We start from the raw sequence: 15,201 nt of genomic DNA on the forward strand, positions 1-15,201 counted from the left end.
TGTGTTCTACTTCAAGCCTTTCTCGTCTCTAAACTTGTTAGTGAGCTTCTTCAGGGGAAGCGAGCAGGAAGGGGAAGCGAAGGCTGTTCCAACGTGAACTCTCTTGCTTGCATTGATATTAGCATCTGTTTCGTTTACCTTATTCTTCTCAACAGGAGCATGTCCTCATGACTAAACAACTTCTTTGTATACTTCTGTATTTCTGTTTTTATCTACAATGGGAGATAATCCCAGCAGGAAGTAAGAGCACTGGCTCTCCAGGTCAATCCTGGCTCCAAGTTTCCCCATGCAAGAGCTTGGCCACACCACTTACAACATAAGCCTCTTCTATAGAGAGGAGATAATGACAGTACCTCAGAGTTTTGTTGTTAGGATTAAATAAATTAAAAAAAAAAAAAGGATGAAAAACATTTGGCATGGATCTGGGTACAGAGTCGCATTCAATGAATTTCAGCTACGACCACCATCATCTTCATTATTGGTGAAAATCATAGTGTGGCTTTCCCTACAATGATAAATCAAAGTAGCAGGAATGGGATTTTGTTGGAATTAAACCAGTCAAGGAGGGTAGAATGGTTACAAGTCTCTATAGCAGAGGTTTTCAATGAAAGTCATTCACTCTTCCTGCAACAAAAAAAGTATCTCAATATAAAAATTACCCAATTCCTATTTGTGATATTTTAAGACACTTTCAGTCACTCCTCACCTTGGCTATCACTAGATTACATCTAGTGAAATAAGCATGGTGAACATGCTGTATAATTGAATTTCATAATAACCCATTAAGGACATCAGAAAGGAATTGTCGCAGACTTCCAAGCTAATGGGGCATTTTCTGATAAGCACCTTTCATTCAGTCCATTTCATTACCATAGACCCCAAATTCCCACATTATAGAAAATTACAAGGTCACAAACAAATTACCAGCCCTGGTGACCTCATTACTCAGTAAGAGTGCTGGAGAGCAACTAGGAACACCAGCAACAGAAATAATAATGTTATCATATGATGACATCCCCAGGGATGAATCAGAAACTCTAAACACTGGCAGGAGCAGTTCCTGCTCACGGTCCATGGACATAGGGGTTGTGTGACTATTATAAAAGGTAAGACATTCACTTCTTAGGCCATGACTTGATTAATGTTTTTCCTTCTCTGCAGTAGCTATGAAAAGTGCAGGGTTCTTCCTTTCGTGGTGTTTTGGTTGTTTAAAATAAGTTCAGATTTATAGCTTTTCTATAAGAAAAGTACAAAGAGTACTTCTTTGTAAGAAGAGTACAAAGAACTCCTACATATCCTTCCTTCAGATTCCCCAACTTGAACACTTTATCACATTTCCTATCATCTATCTATCTATCTATCTATCTATCTATCTATCTATCTAATCTATCTATCATCTATCAATCTAACATCATTTCTCTATCTAAATGGGATTGGCAAACTATGGCCTTTGGGCAAAGTCTGGCTCACTGCCTGTTTTTGCACAGCCTGCAAAACAAGAATGATTTTTACATTTTTAAGTGTTGAAAGTGTTGAAAAAATTAAAATAATAATGTTTCATGACACAGGATAATTATATAAAATCAAATATCAGTATCTATAAATAAAATTTTATTGAAATAAAGTCATGTTTATTTGTTAGGTATTGTCTATGGCTGTTTTTGTGCTACAATGATGGAATTAAGTATTTATTATTTGGCCCTTTACAGGAAAATGTTTGATGATCCCTGGTTTCTACCTGCAGGCTCATTTCTCTAATACTAGTACAATACCACAGATTCATTCTCATCTCTCCTCTTTCCATATTTGTAACTCCTTTTGACAGTTAGGAACCTGGCTCCCATTATCCTCAATAAATTTACTTATTTTCTGAATTATAGAACATGTCAAAAGTAGTTTCAGAATTGCTAAGCAAACAAAACAAAACAAAACAAAACAACCAATAGAAAATCCCAAACCTACTCTCTACAGTTCTCTATGTTTCTTTTCATTCCTTTGTTAAAATAGTATAAGATAGTAAAATAGTATGTTCTAAATTTACTTAGGTTGGTTCTTCTCCTCCCTCTTCAGTGTGGTTGTATTATTTGTTTGAAATGTAGGTGGAGTCATCCACTTCTGTTTGTATTATATTTTAGGTATTTTTTCTCCATTAACTGTTGATTTTTATTATTTTTGTTGTGGAGTATGTAAAATGTTAACAGTTCAAAAGTCAAAATACACAGAAAGTCACATTCAGGTAAGAGTTACATTTCCCCCATGCCTCCCAGTCTGTTTCCACCTCCTCATCACTTCCATGCCATCCCTACCAGCCCTTCAACAGGAAATCAATTTCATTCTGGTATGTCCTATGTTTCTTTTTGCAAGAAATAAACAGACAAGTGTCTAATGCAAAAGGTAGCATATTATAATGATTCTTGCACTTTCATTTTCCATCCCCAGTTCATAGAGAGCATTTCATTCTTTTTCATGGCTGCATAGTACTCTACATGTGGCTATACTATCATGTATTTCACCACTATCCCATGTTTGGGCATGTTTTTAATATTTTGCAATTACTGCAATTAACACTGCAGTGAATAACCTTGTGCTACCTATTTTTGTATACTTGGAGATATATCTTCAAGGTAAATTCCTAGAAGTGGAATTTCTGGGACAAAAGGTAAGTAGATATGTGGTTTTATTTTTATTTTATTTTTTTTTTAATATTTTCTGTGACTTTTTTTTTTAAGATTTTATTTATTTATTTGACAGAGATAGAGACAGCCAGCGAGAGAGGGAACACAAGCAGGGGGAGTGGGAGAGGAAGAAGCAGGCTCATAGTGGAGGAGCCTGATGTGGGGCTCGATCCCAGAATACCGGGATCACGCCCTGAGCCGAAGGCAGACGCTTAACTGCTGTGCCACCCAGGCGCCCCAGATATGTGGTTTTAGATACTGATGAATTCCCTCTGCAGGGGCTGTGCCATCTGCATTCCCACCAGCCATGCAGATCAGTGCTGGTTTCTCCACAGCCATGTCATAAGAGCATATTGTCAAGTTTTTAATGCTTTCCAGTCTGAGAGATAAAAACTGGTATCTTAAAGTAGTTCTGATTTGCATTTGTTCTCAGTATGAGCATTATGAATGGAGTCGACTGTCTTTCATGTGCATAAGGCCATGTATGTAATATGTGGGTATATGCATATATGCATTTTATATCTATTTGTGTGCGTGCATGTGTGTGTACTCATGTCATTGCCCTTTCTTCTATCAGGTTTTTTGTCTTTTCACCTCACTTTGTCATGTGCCTTTGCTTACAATGTTGTTTTCGCCATGCAAAAGTTTAAAAAATTTTTTCTGTAATCAAACATATTACTCTTTTCTTTTATTGCCTCTGTACTTTGAGTTGTAGCACATGGTGTGAGTTTATTCTGGTATAGGGTGGATCTAATTTTATCTTTTAAAAATGACTACAGAGTTCTCTTGACAAGTGATATTTTAACTGAAGACTCAGAAGATATCATACAATTAAGGAATTTTGATCAAAGCAATGTGTTTGGCTTTTTACTAAGTATGCATTTATAAAGTATATTTTGAAAAAAAAGGGTTCTTTATTAACTATAAAATGTGGAAAATATTGGGTTAAACACAGTCAGCCAGGACTTTTTCTTGCAGGACTGTTGAGAGCTTTTAACGCTGTGAGTCTCCTGAGAGGAGGACAGCCCCTACGCATGCATCTGGAACTGTCACATTTTGGGGATCGTAAGTCCAGAGACCACACCTTGAGAAATGCTGCTTCAGGTTATACTATTTTCCCATATTGGTGGCATTGTTTTTGTTTGTTTTGTTTTGATTTTACGTTGTATATGTTTAACAATTTCATTTTCTCCAGGGCATTTTTTTTGGTGCCTTGTTTATACGCACAGGTGCATAGTCTAGCACCTGTATCTTATATACTTATATTTTCAAATGCGATATTTAATACTAATTGACTTGAACCTTCATCAGCTTCTTTAAACCCCATGCCTTCCTAACTCAGGAAGCAGCAAACATCTACGGCAGTGAGAGTTTAGCTGAGGCGCGCTCACAGCATGCCAGCCCTGGCTAGAGTTCTGAACGTCGCCCTGCCCTGCTCTTACCTCAGGGGCTGTGCTCTGGAATCTCTTCTTGCTCTTTGTTCCACCATTTTCATACTTGCCTTGTCTTTTGCACTTGACACTCTGGTTGCTTTCCTTGGCTCTGATTATAACCCTTTCTCCTAAGGACTGCCTCTATTTACCTGTTCTGAAAGCCTCGAACTCCTTTGGTGGATGAATCACACCCTTTTCAGTCAGGCCTACTCTCTGAGCGTGTTCAGGTATTGCCGCGTTGTCCCCTTTCCTCTTGTGGACTCAGGCAGGCCTCCCACCCCTGCCTCTCCTCTTGAAACTAGAGAAAGGACCTCCAGGCACACCTATGCACGCTGAGTACGGTCACCAGAAGATGTGTTTTACTTAAGAGTCAAGACAGTGGATTCACATTAAATACCACTTGTGAATTTTCACGATGGCCAGCTTTATCTAATATTAAAATCTTCGCCCAAATAAGACTACCTCATGGTTTTCCTCCAACTTGCACGCTAGATTTTTTGAAGTGAGGCCCTGAGCATTAACTGAATCAGATATTTTTACAACCAAGGAGGATGTCCTCAGTGAAGACTATGGTTTCAGTTCCCTCATTTAAGAGCAAGATTTTGTTTACAAGAACAATTTTACACACAGTTATTTCATTAATGTGTTTCCTATAAGTATATTATGTGTGTACATGCACATATATCTATATACAAATACAGGAGGTGAGGCCAACAGTTAGCTTCATCATCTCTCTATATTCAATAACCATTTACTGAACTCCTGTGTGTCAGGTCTTGGGGAACCAAAGAGCTCACAGTCCGATGGAAAAAGCGTTCTTGCCAGCAGAAAATGAATTAAAACATGGGTTGTACACAAAGGCTGCTGTGGGCCGATCAGATCGCTTGTTTGTTCCCTTCAAAGACCTCCCTTGTAGTGAAACTATCTACAAACTTGAATATGCTGAAGTATTTATTTGAGGGGGGGATAATTATTTGAGAAATCTAAAAAAGATATAAGAAATCTAAAGAAATTACTCATCTAGTTTACAGCCCTGAGCTACCTGCTATCCTAAAGCTCTGGGTTAGAGGAGCCAGCCAGTTAAATCTGGATACGGGAGATCTTACATCAGGAATTTAGCAATCTGCAGCAATTTCTATCCAATACTTAATGATACTTAGCATTTGGCGCCGGTGCACATTTCTTATTCACTGAGAGAAATGTGGGTTTAAAAAATCTTGTAGGGCCAGGGAATGGAATGGGGAGAGGCCTGGGAAATATCTTACTCTGGGGGAATTCACAGATTCGTCTTAAAAGCTGATGAATACTGTTTTCCGAGAAAAACATACATAAACACTAAGTTTTACTTCCAATTTCAGGAGGTTGGAGATCATCTAAACCCCATTCACGGTCTTTTGGATTCCCAAATTAGGCACGCGTACACCTTGGAGTACCGTGGAGGTGCTGTTTTGAGCAGCGTAAATTCCATGGTTGGCAAAGTTTTTCTGTGAAGAGCCAGACAGAAAAAACATTGGGCTTTACAAGCCATGAGGTCTCTGTTGCAACTATTTAACTCTGCTGCTATAGCGTGAAAGCACATAAACAAGTAAACAAACGGGCATGGCTGTATTCCAATAAAATCTTACTAAAAAAATCTCGCAATGAACAGGATTTGGCCCACAGACTGTAGCTGAACGACCTCCATTTCAGAGAAAAGAACTGTGACGTGAAACATTCTCAGGGGGGCGCCTGGGTGGCACAGCGGTTGGGCGTCTGCCTTCGGCTCAGGGCGTGATCCCGGCGTTATGGGATCGAGCCCCACGTCAGGCTCCTCCGCTATGAGCCTGCTTCTTCCTCTCCCACTCCCCCTGCCTGTGTTCCCTCTCTCGCTGGCTGTCTCTCTCTCTGTCGAATAAATAAATAAAATCTTTAAAAAAAAAAAAAAACATTCTCAGGGCTCTTATGAAAATTCCTGTCAGCTTTTCCCATAAATGTGTTTTGAATGTACCTTTCTCACCAACCCTACTTCTACCACCAAAGCTTAACGATGGCCTTGCCTCATGTTATCTGTAGCAAAAACGCTTAATGGATCCCCTCATTGCCATTCATTCTGGCTTCACTTCTCTGCTGTCCACACTATAGCCAAAATTCCAATCTGATTATGTCAACCTCTTGTTTAAAACCCTTCAGTATCATTGGGAAGATACTGTACTTGAGAATAAAACCAGAATCTTTATGCTGGCCTTTGAGGCTTTGCATAAACTAATCTCTATGTATTTTTCTAACCTTGCATTATTCTCCCTCTCACTAAGTTCCAGCCATTCTGATCTTCCCTCAATTTCTGGAATTTGCCATGCTCCCAACTATCATGGGGCCTTTGCCCAGGCTGTGCCCTCCTGTCTAGAGCACATTCTCCTCCCCTGTTTCTACCCTTCCTTGGCCTGGTAAAGTCATACCCAACCTTCTGATTTTAGCTCAAGCATCACTCTCTTGGGAAGTCTTCCCTAACCCTCTCCAATCTAGCTGAGTTCCTTTGTTACTCCTTCTAATAGAGCAACTGTGATCTTCTCATTAAGAGCTCTTGTCTCAGTTCACAATTAAATCCTCATTTGTTCGATCACTTGGTGTATGTAGTCTCCCCCAATCGCCTCTTAGCCAGCAGAGAGCCTGGCACAGAGTAGGCACTTCTTCCATATTTATCAAATGCATGACTTTTGAAAGAGTCTCTTTGGCAGTCCAGAATACCGAATGCCACTCATTGTTGAAAGTTTCCCTAACAATCTATAATGCCGTCATTACAACCCGCTCTGTATTTTTCCTCCATATTGCTTTCTCCACCTGCCAGGAGCATGCTATTGTTTCTTCATCATGTGCTTGGTACATACAATTTGGGGTAAAACTGGAGACAGACAACTTGCTTCTTTATAGCCATGATTGAAAATTTTAATTTTCTGCCTCAGAAAACAGAATGCTGGTTCAGAAATACATTTAACTAGTGTAAAAAAGCTAAGAAAGCTTTCTTTCTTTCTTTCTTTCTTTCTTTCTTTCTTTCTTTCTTTCTTTCTTTCTTTCCCTTTCCTTTCCTTTCCTTTCCTTTCCTTTCCTTTCCTTTTTTCTTTTCTTTTCTCTCTCTCTCTCTTTCAAACTTAAATAGCTTTTCTTCATAGGATTCACTTCCCATTTGAAGTAGGAAGATCAAACTGTAAGTTGGGAACATTTGTATATCTCTTAAGATGGATTGGAAGAAGTTTTAAGATGCTCTTGTTTAATTTTGGTTGGCTGTCCACAAGAGCACTCTAACCTCAGTGTTGGATTCTCAGTGTTTGAGGGTTGCCTTCTACAACATTCCCACCAAGTGATTAGATAATCTATACCTGAGTATCAGTAACTGTGTGTGTACTTCTTTCAAAGACCACATTTCAACTTCAACTTTGTTAAAAGTTTTTTCTCATATTGAGGCAAAATCCATTTTATTTTCATCATCTTCACCTATTTCTCCTTCCTTTACCCTTGGTAATTCCAAGGAACAATTGTAATCTCTCTTCAAAACAGCATAAGAGAGCTTCTGTCCAGAAGTCCTTCCCCTTCTCTTTGGAACAGCAGTCTGTAACCACATGGTTTTCTGGGAGTTACCATGTTCCTAGTGAGCCTACAACCTCAGTTGATTGGTCCATATGTGGACACTTGACCTAATCTGGGCCAACTGTCGTGCTTCCCCAAGAACTTTTGAAACTGAGTCTGAAAATGAGAGACAGTTTCCAGTAAAGATGGAAGCCAAAAGAAGTAAAACTCAGATGCCACTGGTTACTGTATTTCCTATCACACAGAGGAAGCTAGTCTGAAGAGAGAATGAGGCAGCTTAAAGTCTGGATTCTGGAAACGAAACAGTGTTGGTACTACTGCATGAACTGGGAAGCTGGTTTGGGTGATCCAGGAGTTTGTTATACACATGAGGAATCTGAGGTCTTGGTAGTTTCTCTAAGGGAAGAGGTGCTAGAAATATTTAGGGATCCATTACTAGGTCCTAACCTTAGCTCTTGAATATATTGACATATCTGTATACCCACTGCCACCATCTTAGTCTATGCTTATAGAATTTCTCCCTTGTTCTTCCCCTAGCCAATATGGATTCCCTCTAATCCAATCCAGCTGAATTTTTAAAAATTTGCTCTTAGGGAAAAATGCAAAATCACTACATTGGCTTGAAGATTGATTTATTTATTTATTTATTTATTTATTTATTTATTTGAGATAGAGTGAGTGAGAACATGTGCAGTGGGGGGAGGGGCAAAGGGAGAGGGAGAGAAAGAATCTTAAGCAGGCTTCATGCCCAGCATGGAGCCAGATGCAGGGCTCAATCTCATGACCCTGAGATCATGACCTGAGCCAAAATCAAGAATTGGACTCTTAACCGACTAAGCCACCCAGGCGCCCCCACTGACTTAAAGTTTTACATAGTCTGGTCCTTACTATCTTTACAGAATATTTTTGTGCATTTCCCTCACTCTCACCACCACACTAACTCTAGGCTTCAGAGAGAGAGCCACATCCTTAGACTCTTCTCATAATCACCTAGTGCTATAGAGTGAATTTTGTGGCCCAAAATTCTTATGCTGAAAACTAATCCCCAGTGTGATGGTGTTTGGAGGTGAGGCTTTGGGAAGTGCTTAGGTCATGAGGGTAGAGCCCTCATAAATGAGATTAGTGCCCTTATAAAAGTGAACCCAGAGAGTTCCCTTGCCCCTTCTGCCAAGGAGGACACAGTGAGAATACAGCTGTCTATGAACCAGAAAGACAAGCTGTGACCAGATTATAAACTCCATCAGGCAGGCAATCATGTCTATTTTCTTCCCCTTGGGCTTGACGCATAATAGATGCTCAACAAATGTTTGTTGAATGGCTATACTGGAATTAAAATTTAAAAAATGTTGAATGAATGAATGAATGAATGAATGAATGAATACTTGTAGGAAGGAAGGTCAGGGCCATAAGAGAAAGATCTACAGGTGAGAATGAAAAGATAGAGAAATGGATGAATTCTTAAGATCTGGTAGAGAGGAGGTCAGGAGAACATGCTCTGAGAGCAGTGAGAGCAACAGCAGGGGCCAGGAAATGCAGCTAGTTCAGAACAATACGGGAATTATTCTTCCCAGATATTTCTTCTCCTCCCCTCCTAAAAGTGCTCAGAGGATGTTTACGTAATAGTGGGATCCGGAATAGGATTGCATTTCTTCCATAGCAAAAGTTGGGAAACACATTGCATAAGGAAGCACTGTATTTTCATTTCACATCAATCTATGTTTATTTGGAGACATGCAACAAACACTCACACAAAAGGGAAATCATACTCTTTATTCTTCTGGCCTCTACAAAAATCATCTCTCCTGCCCATGCTTTTGTCAGAAAATCCATAAAATGGAGAGGACCCGGCTCCCTCCAAGTGCTCAATGCTCCAACAAATCACAGAAATCATTAATTCCTCTTACTCTACTAAATATACTTTATATGTTCTCTGTAGAGCTGAATATCTTTCTTGTTTGGCAGTATTTTCCTTCAGGCTAAAAAAATATTAATGACATAGCATCTTGGGACCATTTTACAGACACTGACTCATTAGATATGGCAGATAATTCAACTCTAGAGACACAAATCCAGGCATCAGCCACCAAATTCAACTACAACATGTGAACAGTAAGCGCCCATCTCCTTGAGACAGCAGCCTTCCTTGCCTTCTCCATACTGTTACCACCATAGCTGCTTTATGATTTCACACTGAATAGATGTTTATTGAGCCCCTGTGGGGCTCAGACTTTATGCTGGGTACTGAGGAGTAAGACATGATTCTGCCCTTGAGGAATTCAGTCTCCTGGAGACAGACTGTTCATTAGACCAACATTTAGAAAAAGGTGAAATAAGTATTGTTAAATAAAGTTAAGCCCAGGGAACCTTTAACAGTTAGGAGATTTTAGGTAGGGGTTTCAGCAAAAGTGATGAAAGCGTTGTTCCTGAAGGATGAGGACGAAGGAGCAAGACAGAGAAAAGATAGAAGGATACTCTAGAAAAAAACAGCTTGCACTACAGCAGAAAGGTGTGGAGAGCCAGGAGCACCCCTCGCAGTGTGCAATGATGGGCACTGGGCATAAGTACGCGTTAGATGGTGGGAGTGTAGTCAATTGCTAAAGAAAGCAGGGGTTTTAGGTGGCAAACTAAAAAGTTCTTACTTCATTCTGAAGGCCCTGAGGATCTTTTGAAGGATTTTAAGCTACAAGAATCTTGGATTTGTCTTTTAGAAAGATCGCAGTAGCAGTTGTACAGAGAATGGATTGGTGGGGAATAAGAAGGGGGCTAGAAAGATGAGCTAGGATTTCGTTGCTGTGTAATCTAGGAGAGAACTAATGATATTATTTTGGAAATTTAGTACATGTGGGTATGAAAATACACGTGAGGAACACAGAGCCTTCTCTTTGACAAAACTGATTTCCCATTATATCAAAATAAGGTCATATTGTACAAAAGTCTCCTAAGAAGACATCTTGTTTTTGTCATCCTATGGGACTGAAAGGCTCTAGAGATGGCAGTTTGCCTCAAGTATCTTACACTCTAATTAGGACTATTTTAGATTCTTTCTGTGTGCTCCATATATTATCTAAGTAAAATTCAAATAGTTATTGAGGGTCCATGTGCCCAATGCTGTGTTGGGTATATAAGGATACTGGATAAAAATAAGACACGGTCCTAGAAAAGTAGGCAAAGATACGAATGGGCAGGTCAGAAGAAAAGACATATAAATACCCACTCCTCAATATGGAAAGATGTTGACCATGTATGTAATTATAGAAATGCAAATTAAAATAATGAGATACCACTGACACATAGTAGCTTGGCAAAAGCTCTGAAGTTTCATGAAACTCAGTGCGAGCTGGTAGGAATGTAAACTGGTGGACAATTTGGTAATATCTATCAAAGTTACCTTTCGACCAAATAATTTTACTGCTAAGAATTTGTTGTAAACACATACTTGCCCAAGCTCACAAAGACATGTGCGTGAGGATGTTTGTGACAGCACTGTTTATAGTAACAAAAAGCTAGAAACCACCTAAATGTCCATCAGCAGAGAACTAGTTAAATAAATTATGGTACATTCAAACAATGAAATAACATCTGGCAGTTAATGAAGAATGTGTTCACCTATATGTGCAAATTCAGAAAGATGTCCAAAATCTATTCAGTAAAAATCTAAAAAGCAAGTATAGAACAGAAGAGAGTCTTATCCCACTTATGTTGAAAAAATATGTAAATAAAACATGTATTTCCTTGTAACACGCACAGAAAGTTTCTGAAGGACGTCCAAGAAACTGTTAACTGTCAGCATACCTGGGAGCAGAAATGTGGGTTTGGGGGTGGGAGGAGTAAAATCTGTTTCTCACTTTCTATCTTTCTGCTCTATTGAATATTTTTCTACTTTCCGTTTTAAAAGGCAGATTCTCTCTCTTTAGGAGCTTTCAATTTGATGACATCTATAAGAAAACTTCTCTGGAACACAGCTTCAAAGTATCTTTTAAAAAGTGTTTTAAGTGATGAATGCTTACTGGAAACAGGAGTCTAGATTGGTCTCTCAACCAATAGGGGAGGAGAGAGGAAAATAGTGCCTTCCTCATGCCAACATTCACCATCTGAGCTGATCCTAGCAGCCTTCCCCATTGGAAATACCAACTTCAATGATGAAAGCAGAACATTTTGGGTCTTTATAAATGTTGGTAATGTTCCTGGAAATTGTCAAGTTTTCATTTGCATAAACAACAGCTGCTTTATCTAATGCTATAGATATGACTAAAAAAATAGGTGGTGGCTTTTTATTATTATTATTTTTTAACACATCATCCACGAGCCTGATTATTAAAACAAAATGGTTCCTGGGCTGAAATCTGCACTGTCAGGTCTGACAACTCAGTGATATAACTTGATAAAGAGTGGTTACAATGAGAAAGTTGGAAGATGCTCTGTGATAGGCCAGCCTCAAAGCTCAGAGGGGACTCACAGACTTCTTCATTCTACAAGATGTATTCATGAGAATATGGAAGAAGCAGCTTAATATTATGTTTTAATCTGCTTTTCAAAGGATTTCTTTCTTTTTTAGTTGCTGGAAGATAAAAGGTCTTAGCGTCTTGGAAAACTAAGCAGTGACTCACTTATGCTTTACCTTTCACTGGAGGGGAATCATTTTGGGGTGAAAATTCTCAAGGAAGTCAGTTTATCTCCTCAAAACAGAAAAAACTAATCAAGCATTGTCTGATTAATTAGAGACACTTGAAAAAAATGCTATCAAGGCCTACAGCTGTAATCAATTTAATCAACATGCAGAGAGCCAATCTGGTTTCCTTGATTAACAAAGCTGAATGTTAAACAGAGAAGTGTGACATTGTAGTGCCATTAGCTAAGGCTACAAATTGAGCATTTTCCCTAAATGTTCAAAGTCAGGTCAGGATACAGTGAAAACTCTCTTATGATGAGGACCATGGGCATGGACATTGCAATTCTTCCCCTTCATATTTCCATGCCGGGAGAACAAGTTTCATCTAAGGAGTAGAAATGGTTAGTAACTTCATGCTTCAAGCAAGACACACACAAAATCAACTACTTGAAAAGATCACACAATAATAAAATGAGGACAAAAAAAGTGATGTGAGATTTCTCTCAGTTTAGTGTCACCCAAGTTGGTTATGGAATTCATCAGGAACAGACATGCCAGACATAAAGAGATAAAATTTTTCTTATTACATTTTTAAGATGTGGATGTGAAATGCATCCATATAGTGTCTGATGAGTAAACTGGAAAATTCAATTTGCTTATTTTATTTGCATGAAGTCAATTTAAATGTCAAGCTGTCTAACGCAAGATTGGTTTATTAATGGTTTGTTTCTTGCTTTTAAAAATCACAGTTATAACTATAAAGGGATGATCATATTTTGAGTAGTCGATCTTTGCAATACAGTCTGGAATTCTGTCTTTGAAAGCAGCAATTCTCAATCTTTTGGGGATTAAAAAAATCCTTTTTTTGTGCTTGGAATTTAGTGAGAGCACAAATAAATACTTGCTAACTAATGTGTTGCAATCAGATACTACGTTTGTTGCATGTAATGTTATCAAAATAGTTTAATTATGGAAATATGCAAATAATTTACCTAAAAAATAAATTGAAAAGAATTCAAGGTAATCTCAATATCATTCCCATTCACATATGTTTTTTTGAAGACGGGTGGAAAGGAAAGAGTATGCAGGTACATAGAAATCACTTCATAAGAGTTTCAAGCCTGCCCACTAGTAATATATCATAGTACCTGGATTTTGGTTGGTTACTTTTCTTCTCCCTCTTCTGAGAATGTAGCTCTTCTTTCTTTCTTTCTTCCTTTTTTTTTTTTTAAAGATTTATTTATTTTAGAGAGGGGGATGGGGCAGAGGGAGAGGGAGAGGGAGAGAGAGTCCTAAGCACACTCTGTGCTGAGCGTGAAGCCCAGTGGGGGGCTTGATCTCATGACCCCAAGACCTCAGCCTGAGCCGAAACCAAGAGTCAGATGTCTAACCAACTGCGCCATCCAGGTGCCTCTGTAGTTATTCTTTCTTATGGGCAACCCACTTCATGTGGTTTGGGGTGAGGGGGTGCTAAGCCTTCCTTCACTCTCAGTATGGGCGCAGACATGAGGCCCAAGGTAGACCAGAATATACTCTTGGTCTTTTGCTGGATTTATGAGCAGGGCCCTGACTCATGTCCACCAAAATGTGCATGTGTGAATTACATTTATTGCGTACACTTTGCCGGCAGAGAATGAAAGGTTGAGAAAAACTATATGAAGCTGTGATATTTTAAGAGGTCTTTCAGGAACCTTACATTTCTATGGGAGACAAATACAGTTTTACCCAGCAGAAGGATGTTCACAGAATGAGCATTTCTCATTCAAAATAAACACGACATCTTCGAAGATGCAGAGCAAACAACTGTCTCCTGAAATAACAGGTTTTATCTTCATATCTTTGAAGGAACTTTCAAAAAATATCTGAATGCCTGCTTTGCCACTTTACATTTTTGTTCTAAGTATTGATAATAGAGTGTGACCAAGCCACAGTCCCTCCACTCTAGAGGTGGAGACAGATAATAAGTATACAAAGAAGTGAAGGGGTTCAGACTATGCCACCCCAAAATGTGCTACCTTGACATAAGGATTATTTTGAGCTGAAGGCAATGAGAAGAAGTAGACACAAGAAAAAGTCTTTGCAATTCCTTTCTCTACCAGGAAGCGTTGGATGATTTTTAATGACTGGAGCCAACTCTAGACTCTTATCAGAGATGACACCAGAGCAATCTACATAACAAACCTTACCAACTTGCTCTTATTTTCCATTAATTCCTAATATATAGCTATATCTATATCTCCTCCCACAATGTGCCACCTCTGGAAACTCAAAGTCCCTTTCCTTTGTCTTGTCACTTCTACAAAATTTATTGATTTTTTTTGTTTGTTTTATTAAGGTGCTATATGAGCCCAAGTTCTAATCAGTCCTTTGAGTCACTCATCACTGAGTACTTCTGTGATTCTACACATTGCAGGTGTTAATAAATCTCTGTTTTTCTTATTTGTCTTTTGCCACTCTAATTTTCAGGAGAGTATGGGGAGGGTAGAGGGAATAAGTTTTTCCTCTCCTACTGAAGGAATATTATTTCAGATAGATAAAAGTGCTCTAAAAATCTAAAAAATAAAATTAGATTTCATGAGTATTTCATATTAACAGCTCTAACACAAAGTAAAGGTGATATGTCCTCAAAAAACTTCAACCTGTAGCACCCAGACCGATCCTAAATGCACAGGGAGAATGGGAACCACAGAATGGCTGGTTTGGGGTCATCTCTCAGAAATGGATGTTTCTAATATAATGAGCCTCTCATACGAACAAAATAAATTCACATTTAAACCATGTTTACCAAGGAAGTCCTATCACTGAGAAGCCATAGATATTTTCAAGCTCTTACATGTGTAATTACAAGGAGAAATGGGGAGGCAATGGGGAATCAGAGAGAAGTTTATGACTTTATTATTTTTTAAAAGATTTTGTTTTATTT

General features: G+C 38.7%; 1 protein-coding gene across 26 annotated transcripts in view; it reads right to left on the minus strand.

Moving 5' to 3' along the window:
* The window catches only part of CFAP20DC (CFAP20 domain containing), a 239,537-nt gene that overhangs the window by 13,606 nt on the left and 210,730 nt on the right, over positions 1 to 15,201 (minus strand). The gene's annotated exons all lie outside the window — the stretch shown is intronic.

Source organism: Ursus arctos, unplaced genomic scaffold, assembly GCF_023065955.2.
Source record: "Ursus arctos isolate Adak ecotype North America unplaced genomic scaffold, UrsArc2.0 scaffold_14, whole genome shotgun sequence".
NCBI classification, from domain to species: Eukaryota; Metazoa; Chordata; class Mammalia; order Carnivora; family Ursidae; genus Ursus; species Ursus arctos.